Below are 9701 nucleotides of genomic sequence, written 5' to 3' on the forward strand. Positions count from 1 at the left end.
GGGTGCACACCACCTTCTGCTCTGCAGAACAAAGCGGAGACTATCCACCGAGGTTCCTAGGAAAATTCATAGTCTCAGAATCAGAATTGGCCTGATGGCAGTGAGTTTGGTTTGGGGTTTACCAGAAGCGCTATGATGGGTTGGATAAGTACGTTATCATTAGTTACCATTAGTTCACCTTGAATTCACACATACTCTATGTCCACTGAATGAAATGCTGCATTGTCCTGCCCCCAACTTCATGATCACTGGTAGGCTCAAGTTCATTTTTGTGGCTGTTACATATTTTACATGTTTTACAACTTAGAGATGCTTCTGTTGTGGCTTTTACATATTTTGTATGCTTTATAACTCATTCTGGCACTATCTAAAACAATATTCTGTTTGACTCCTTGGGTTTTCACTGACTAATTTTCAAGAAAAGATCACCAGGCCTTTCTTCCTATTCTGTCTCACCAAAGCCCTGTCTTCCACAAGTGACCTTGCTGTTATTTGGAATAAAGAAAGAGACATACTTTCCAGCGTTAACAGTAACACACAAGGCAGCAAGGCAGGATGAACAGAGAGATGAAAAATACATACCTTAGTACAAAGATAGATTTTCACTCTACTTGTTGTAGACCCCGAATGACTGCAGAGCTTCCAGTATTGCAAGGTTGATGATAACAGAGAGAACAGCCCATCTATTTCATTCCTATTATATTTTACAATGGTTCAATGTAAACTTTTACTTTACACTTCTCATTCCATTTTGTCAACCGATTGACTGAGTAGCTACCATGGAACGAGATAAAGGAGACACAGGCTGATTCAACCTCACAGTTAGCAAGATAGAAACTGCCCTGAAGAAAGAGCCAGTGTGTTTAACTCACTGCCCTTATCACTTAGATGCGTGTCACTCAGGCTCCTTTCATAAGTGTCTCCTGGTGAATCGGGCATCTGCACGGGTGCCTTCATCATGCATCTGGAGTCTGGAATAAAGATCCAAGAGTTTTGAAACCAAGTGCCTGTTATGAGAAAGGCAGGGGTCACAGATGAGCTCATACCCTCTCTGATTTCCACCTTAATTTCATATTCATGCCAATGGGTTGCAAACATGGGCGGAGATAAAAAATATGTCTCATTAATTGTCAGAGTAAGTCTATAAATAACATGGCTCTTGAATCCAAATCTGAGAGTTAAAAACCAATGAGACTTGAGGGACAATGAGGTAAGCACACTCTTGTCTTTACCCTTTTTAAAATATCTGTATGATGTGATGAAGAAGGTCCGTGATGGAGCAATTGATCATTGCACTGGCTGTCAACCGAAGATCAGAAGTTGGAGTCTACTCAGATGCATCTTGGAAGAAAGACCTAGGTAAATTCTTCCCCCAAATCAGACCTTGAAAACCCGATGGAAACTGCAGATATTCTTGCTGTCCTGGTTTGTGGTAGCCAGGGTCGGCTAAACATTCGCTGTACTAAGACCATGTGTGTGTCCCCAGGCTGAGTTTGTTCCACGAGCCTGCTGGTGATAAGTCTGAATTTCTGTTTATGGCTGGTACTCTAGGGATCTGTGTTCAAGTTCAAGAGGACTGTCTAGTGAAATAATTAGGAAAATACAAATGCTGCTCTGCAGAATTATATCTAAAGCAGGGGGATTCGGCTACAATTTGTTTCCATTAATTAATGTAAAATTAAAATAAAGAAAGAAAGAAATCCCTATGGAGCATAATTCTATGCTGACACACAGGGAGTCGCCAGGGGTTGGACTCAACTCAATGGCATTTTAGTTGTTATGATGCTTTGCTAATAAAATTATAGCAAAAGGACCTAAATAGTTCTAAGGGGGAGGGGGGAACAGCATATGTTTTAAAGAACTATTGTCTCTGACATTCTAAACCTTGACATTGACCACCTGAAGTGATAATGGACCAGGTTAGGCTCTATGTCATGTTGTATATGCAATATTTTCTGAGTTCCGGGTACAGGCCTATGTTTGTTTAACATCAGTTGTGCATTTACTTCCCACCAGCCAGGGGATCGCACGCACCAGCTGTTTACACATCTTCAGGAGGAGGAAGTAGAGTGGCTAACTCGCTCTGCACACTGTCTCATGTCAGAAACGTTTCCAACTGACTGAGGGATGTGTTTGAGACCACAGAGTTGAAGGAAAGTTCGGACTTAAGTAGTTCCTTTCTGTCTTCTTATGTTAAAAATAACGAACACGGGCTGAGCCAAGCTCTCCTTTCTCAGAGGTTTTCCTCCAATGGGGACTGCACTGCTTGTGTTCTTTTGGAAGGCCAGAACTTTGTGCAGTCAGTCCTAAAACCAGAAATTTCTCCCAAACCCTTCACACCCTCCTCAAGCTGTCTAGGATATGATTTAACTTGCCTCTCTCCATGGGGATTTTGCCTCGGCAGCTTAGAAGATTTTCCCAGGAGAACAAAAGGGGGAAGGAGTAACTGTGCTAGTGGTGAAACACACACACTCAATTCCAAATGGAAATGATAGGAAAGCCACATCCTTGCTCATGGAGCGCAACATTAACACTGGCTCCCTGGATGGCCACTCAGCTTCCTTTGTGCCCAGCATCTCCTTAGGACGCGAGTCTGCGTGTCACACAGTGAGGGTGCACCTGGGCCAAAAGTGAGCCCTTACGTAGCTGGCACAACGTCATGATGCAAACTCCATTAGTTTACACGTTACTGCTGAAAACCCAGTTTTAAAAAGCAAGAAGCTCCTGCCAGTTACATACTACAGACAAAATACCAGAGAGCTGTAGGAACTAGGAGCAGACGGCTATCTCCCCCACGGGCTGCAGAGGACCCCCTCCCTGGACCATGCTTACTTATGGAGCAATGACCACAATGGTTTGTTCTGGATGGCCATGTGCAAAGATGCAATTGCAGCCTAAACCTTATGTTTAAGGGGTTTTCAAGTACCGTGCATACTCAAGTAAAAGCCAAGCTGAATATCATCCCAGGCACCTAATTTTGTCTCAAAAACTGAATTAAAAATGTGCTGAAAAAACTTGGCTTATACATGAGTATATATAGTAAATGCTAACTTACACTAGAAATTCAATTTACAAAGAATGCAAATATTACCTCGAATGATCCTGTCTGAAGTAGTGCGATCTGGAAAGGGGCACATAGGGAATACACTTGTAGAACTTAAGTGTTTTGGTCTCAAGGACATGAGAGTAAAAAGCATGAAGACCTTCAAATTCCAGTCCCGTGGTTCATGTACATACAATAAGTGACTCAAAAGTTTACATGCTTGGAAGGAAGAATAAATGGAGAGGTAGATACATAGAGAGTAAGTCATGAGCTTTGATTTGACATCCTAGACTATAGTCTCAAACATGCTTCCATTTTGTTGCTTTAAAAATCTATCTTTAAATGTATGGATGCCAGTCCTTTGAATCATCACTTACTTCTCTATTCAAAACGTAAGGCATTTTGCAACAAACACTACTTTAAACTATCATGATCATTTTTTTGGCAAGGAAGAATGTTTCTGTGTGATCTATTTTGCTCAAAGGACGACAACATTCAATCTGGCTTCCACTTCATCAAAAAGCCAAGTCCTCCCAGGTAGTCCGGTCAACGACATCACGTAGAGAAACTGCGGAGGGTTTCCAGGGTCTCCTTTTACTTGGATCTGCAACCAATGTCACGGACGCCTCTGTCACGAAATCAAATGATACATGGGGCAAGCATAGCTTCCACAAATGATCTCTTTAAAATGTGACAAAACAGAGGTGTCACTTTGAAAACTAAGGGGTATCTGACCCAAGCCATGGAGTTTTCAATGACTCGATTTATTGTGAAAGCTAGACAATGAATATATGGTGAAGAGTATTGAATATATGGGTAACTGCTAGAAGTATGTACAAATCTGTCAGGATGAAATGCTTCTTAGAAGCCCGGTGGAGAGATTTCTTCTTATGTACTTTGCATGTTATCAGAAGTGACCAGTCCCTGGAGAAGGACATCAGACATGGTCAAGAGTCAGCAGATCTGAGGAAGCCCATCAATAAGATGATTGACACGGGACCTGTAATAATGGGACTGGGCATGGTAATGATGGTGGGGATGAAGGGATATGAATGGGGTTTCATTCTGCTGCACACAGTCACCCTGACTCAGAACCAACTCCAAGGCTTCTAACCGCAACGGCGCCGAAAAGGAGTTGCTCTTCCTGAACAGTCCTAAATTTGGTTTATTTCTTTACAATAACATGTAGAGGACTGTAATGGCAAATCTTTAGACACACATTCCTACTAAGGTCAATACAAATTCAAAAGAAAGACACAAGAAAGAACACACACACCTGTTCACAAACACACAATCCCATAATGCTTTGCTAACATCTTGCAGCATTTCCCCATCAGCTCTGCACTAAAGATGCAAAGTACCAACTGGCAGAGGATAAATCATAGTTCTCTGCCTGCTTTCCATTTGGTCTGCCTGTATTCACAACCTTGATAGCAATAAGTAAACCGTCTGTTTCTTTTTCAAAAATTTTATGGGATGCTCTTGTGTCCTTTTCTTCCCCTACTCCGCCCCCCACAATTCAGCTCACCCAGAAAGCGCTGTAAAGTTTCAGAGAAGAGGCTTGCTCAAAGCAACTACAAATAAAGTGCATGTACATAAATAACTTAGCCTGACTTTTTGTTTAATGTCCAAGATGATTGGAACAGATTGTATCGTGAACTACTTTCCCTTTGGCTAATTAAATAGCAGTCCCCACTTACCATAAAGCATATTCTTATTAAAACAAGTATCTATAGTCACTCTGCTGGATAAATTACTCCCAAGTAAGTGCCATAAAGCCCATTACATCTCTGCTTTAGGAATGGAGCAGGTCCAAACAGACAATCAAAGGATTTCACTGGGATTATTTTAGATTAGGGAAACTAAGGGAGACCTGCGGCACTGACAAGATCGTAAAGGCATGAAGGATAAATTAGCCGTTCCATACCAAACAGAGTGCTCTAGCACTATCAAAATATATCCAAAAGTAAGACCAAATTCCTACTGTATTAACCTTCGCCAAAATGGAAATCTGTTTATGCAGAAATAAAAATGTCATGAACAACTGTTATCTTCTGTGCAAATCAAAATGACTGCTTTGAATAATAATAATGAAAAAAATCCTCTCAAACCAACAACTACGGGTATGCGCCATAGGGAAGAAGATGTCTTTATCTCAATAAATTGCTTCTTACGTTTAATAGAAAAGGTTATGTTATGATTTATCATATTAATGAACCATTAGCACATAACCATATTTTTATTGCAATATATTACCTGCTAAATGATGCTGCTGCTTTTTTTTCCTCAAGAGAAAAAATATCATAGAGCAGATTCTATGGGAGTTTTTCTTGCTGCCAGTTGTTAAATCTTTCAAAAGCTGTCAGCAGCCTCAGAAATCAAGTTCAAAATACCATAGCCAACGTGAGCATAGGCACAGGCTAGTCTATTTTTAAAATTGTAATACAAAACTGCCAGAGAAATAGCTAAACACAAAAGATTATTTAAGACGAGATCATCTTATCTAGCTTGTCAATGTAAAGGACAAAGTCAGTGAAGTGAAATTTAACCCACAACTTCTATAAATATCACTTGACATTTGAGAGCTAAGTGATTTTTTTTTCAAGCTAATTTTTCCTTAAACTCATTAAGCACCAGAGCCTTCATGTACTAATCCCTCACCCAGCCTGTCCTTGCAGCCAGAGGGAATGCGGGACACGAACCGTCCAAGGCAGTCAGCTGGCTCTCTCTTTCACCTCACCCCAATCAGGCAGGCCCTTCTCCTCCAAGATGAACGCATGGTCAAGACATTGGCATCTGACCTGGAGACTTGGGCAGAAAAGGAGCCCCACTTGTTTCTAGAATGGCACTCTGGGTTTGTCCTGTGCCTACAAGCACTGATTTCCCATATAGCTCTAAGTGACAAGCCTCTGTCCTCAGCATTGTCATTGAGCAGGATCCCCTCAGCATATTCCAAGCTTATGACAGAGAGCTAGTTACCTGATGGAGGCAGAGGTGGGACAATGGGGTGTACCTTCCTGCCTAAGCGGCTGCCGCTGTCATATTTCAGCAAGTGCAGGGTGGAAGAAACTGAAGTCTGTGCTGTCATTTCTTAAGGCGCTGACTGCCTTGGCTGTCAGCACATGGGTGTGTTCACCTTTGGCTGTGGCTGATAGATGTTATAGCCCGTCATTCATTCCCCACATAATTTATCCCCCCCCCGCCCCCCAGCCGAGAGTATAATAGGTGACAGCAATGCATTAGGCGCTGAGACAAAAGTGAAAAAGCCAGGGCAGGTTCTTACTCTCAGGGAACTTTAAGTCTAGCGTGGGAGACAGACATTAAATAAGTGAGTATTTAAGGAGAGTGGTTATTTAAAGAGTAAAATAATCCAATCTTGAAGCAACTTCTATTGTTCTTCCCATTAAAATTGATATGAATAATATGTAGATATGGGCATATTGACAATAATATAAACCACCATTTGGTAAATATTTACCTTCCTTCTTCCTCTACCTGCACCTTTAGCATAGTTTGTCATTGCATTAGCACTTTAAAATTCACATACACACAAGCATCTAACTACATACTTCCATGAGGAGAAGTCAAAAAGTATTGCTACTGGGAGGGGAGGTGGCTCAGTCCACAAATGCATGTTTTATTCCAAATAAAACATGCTGAAACATGCTTCTTCAGTTGGTGGATGGCTGCAGACAAGTTATGTCAGTTATACACTTCGCTTAGTCTCGGTGAGCCTTCCAAAGAGAAGGGCAATCAGAACCGTAGCTTCTGAGGAGAACTGTTGAGCCAGTTAAATTCAAGGCAGAGAGGCCACCTTAAAAAGTATCTAGTCTATAATATAGGTATTTACTAAGAGAACCAAATAAAATACAAGACTTTAATTCACTTTGAATTTCAGATGAAAAATGGAGAGTTTTTGGTGATGGTCTGGTTCAAATATTGCCTTGTGCATATATATATATATATATACTAAAGCATTATTCATTGTTCATCTGAAGTTCACATTTTAACTGAGAATCCTCTTTTTGTTTTTATTTACTACCTTTAGCAACCCTTCATCCAGTAATGCTGAAAAGTGAAGGGAGAGACAATCTTAATTTTCATTGATAATATTTTATACATGTTTTATCATCAAGAGGAGTAAGTGGTTTCTCACTATTCCTTTATGGATGTTTTTGAGCAGTGGGGCTATTTTAAAGAATTTCTTATCCAGGTGAAACTCCATAATTGTCATATCTTAACTGGCATTTTTATTGAACTTGAATTGAATTTAATAATGGATCTAGTTATATTTACTGAGTTTCTATGATTTTTAACACATCACTATTTTCTAATTAAAAACAAAAAAGAAACTCTTATGGATATCATATTCAATAAACAATAAAGAAATATATCAATGAGGAAAAAAGACAATATTTTTATTTTAAATCACCACTGAAAATTCTAAACCAAAAAATTGAAACCTGTTCACATCAAGTTGATGCCAGCTTGCAATGATTCGATCGGCAGAGTAGAACTGCTCTCTGGGTTTGGTGAGGCCACGAGTCTCTGCAGGAGCAGAAAGTTTCCTCTTCCTTTCTCTGAGCCACCAGTCAACTTCAAAGGCTGCCCTGTGGTTAACAACCACTGTACTAACAAGGCTCTGGAAGTTCTAGCTTCTGTAAAAAAGAAAAAAGGAATGAGATATAAATATTGGAGTGGACAGTTCCTTTACTTAAGATAGAATTTTCTGTAAATGCTCACCTTTAGAACACAAAAGATTAAACCGAAGCCCATTTAATATGAATTACCTTAGTAATTAGATTATTTATAAAGATAAGTACACAAAAATTAGTTTTGTATGTGTTTCAGCAAAAAAAGTTAACAGTATGCTTAAACAAATACCAATTCCTAACAAGAAATTAAAAAAAAATACCTACAGGCAAACTTAGAAAACTACATGCAAGGATTATATAGAAAAATTTATAATTATAAGACCTTTTAAGAAGACAAAGAAATACCTTGAGTAAATACAGCAAATAGTCTTAATGTTTCACAACATAGTATTCTTAATTATCGAGGACTGCGAAACAGAAAACCCACAAATGCATGGCTTTAGCAAATAGAAATTCTTTCTTTCATAGTGTAGGAGGCTAGCCATCTGAACCCAGGCTGCTGTCTCTCGAGGAAAGCCTTGTCAGCCTTCTGCGTCATGGTTTTGGAGTTTCCAGCACAGGAACTCTGGGTCCAAAGGGCATGCTTAGCTCCGTGCCCTTCTTGTGATCTCTCCCCACTTGTTTAATCCCTTTTATATAAAAGAACTTAACTCAGGATATATTCTAAACCTGTACATTATTTCCTGCTTCATTAATATCACTATCACCGATCCTGCTATATTAGCATCATAGAGGATAGAATTTACAACCCAGGATAAGTATATCAGACTTTTTAATGGAGAAACAGAGGATAATTACATCATATGGAGATTCATGGCATAAGCAAGTTTCTACATATTTTGGGCAGAACACCATTCAATCTATAGCAATCCTGCTAATTCAAAATTGCGTGCAAAGTTACCATACACAAACCCAGCTCATTGCGATTGAGTGGGGTTGAATTTACAGGGCCAATTGGAAGAAGAAAAACAGACCTACGGGGTTACCAAAGCTGTAACTCTTTACCAAAGCAGACTGCTGCACCCTTCTCCCACATAGCAGCAGCTGGGGCGTTTGAACTGCCTCTGTTTTCATTAGCTGCCAGGTGCTTTAACCACTGTGCCACCAGGGCTCCTTTAAATGTCATGTCAAACTCACTGTCAACGAGTCAACTCTGACTCATAAAACCTGTTCAAAATTTCAACAGAAAAAATTTTAAACTTGAAAAGTGACTTTTAAGATCATCTAGAAGGAAAAAGCATTAAGAATGAAGAGGTTTTATATGAGCAGATATGAAATAATACAGTAAGAATATAAAGGTCAGAGCAATGGTTTAATGTAAGAATAGGCAGACATAGGACAGAACAGAAAATATACCAAACAGCTCAAATCCTTGCCTCTGTTTGCACCCTCACCCTTAGATGGAACTCTTTCTGCAAGCTTGTCTTTGTGTGCATCTGGGGACATTAGAGAAACAAATCCACAGAAACTCATATATATAAGGCTGTTGGGAGCCGATAGCCATTAAGACCCTGGCCTCAGACACGTAGCAGAAACTTGGCCGCTTTGTAACAGCAAGGCTTTGTTTCCTGCCCAACTTCGCCCCCACATTCCAATCTACATGCTCAGTAGCATGAGCAGTTGCGATAACTGACCTTGTTGCCATTAGTCAAAGTACTGAGCACCCATTGAACTGCAGACATACCATATTAGGAACATCGTGATAAGTTCACCCGTACGTCACCACGATGTCTTTGAGTACTGTTGCGCACTCTTTGTATCTTATTGGGAACATGTGGCTGATTGGTTGTTTTACAGTGTGCGGTTGTTACACAGTGTGCTTCATTGGAATATGTGCCTCCCACTTCCTTCTCTGTTGTGAATATATACCCCGAGTTTTGGCAAAATAAATGGGCTTGATCAGCACTTGTCTTGCCCCATGTCTCTCTTTCTTTTTCCCATCCAGGTTCGTTGCCCCTCCGGGTCACCATGTGAGGGTCTCGCTGGACGAGACCCTAACAACT

The 9701-nt window shown here is 40.2% G+C and overlaps 1 pseudogene; it reads left to right on the plus strand.

Annotated features, from left to right (window-relative positions):
• Positions 1-1402: 1402 nt before the first annotated feature.
• Positions 1403-1521, plus strand: LOC142438376 (small nucleolar RNA SNORA72; annotated as a pseudogene).
• The last annotated feature ends 8180 nt before the right edge of the window (positions 1522-9701 follow it).

Source organism: Tenrec ecaudatus, chromosome 1 (genome assembly GCF_050624435.1).
Source record: "Tenrec ecaudatus isolate mTenEca1 chromosome 1, mTenEca1.hap1, whole genome shotgun sequence".
Lineage (NCBI taxonomy): Eukaryota > Metazoa > Chordata > Mammalia > Afrosoricida > Tenrecidae > Tenrec > Tenrec ecaudatus.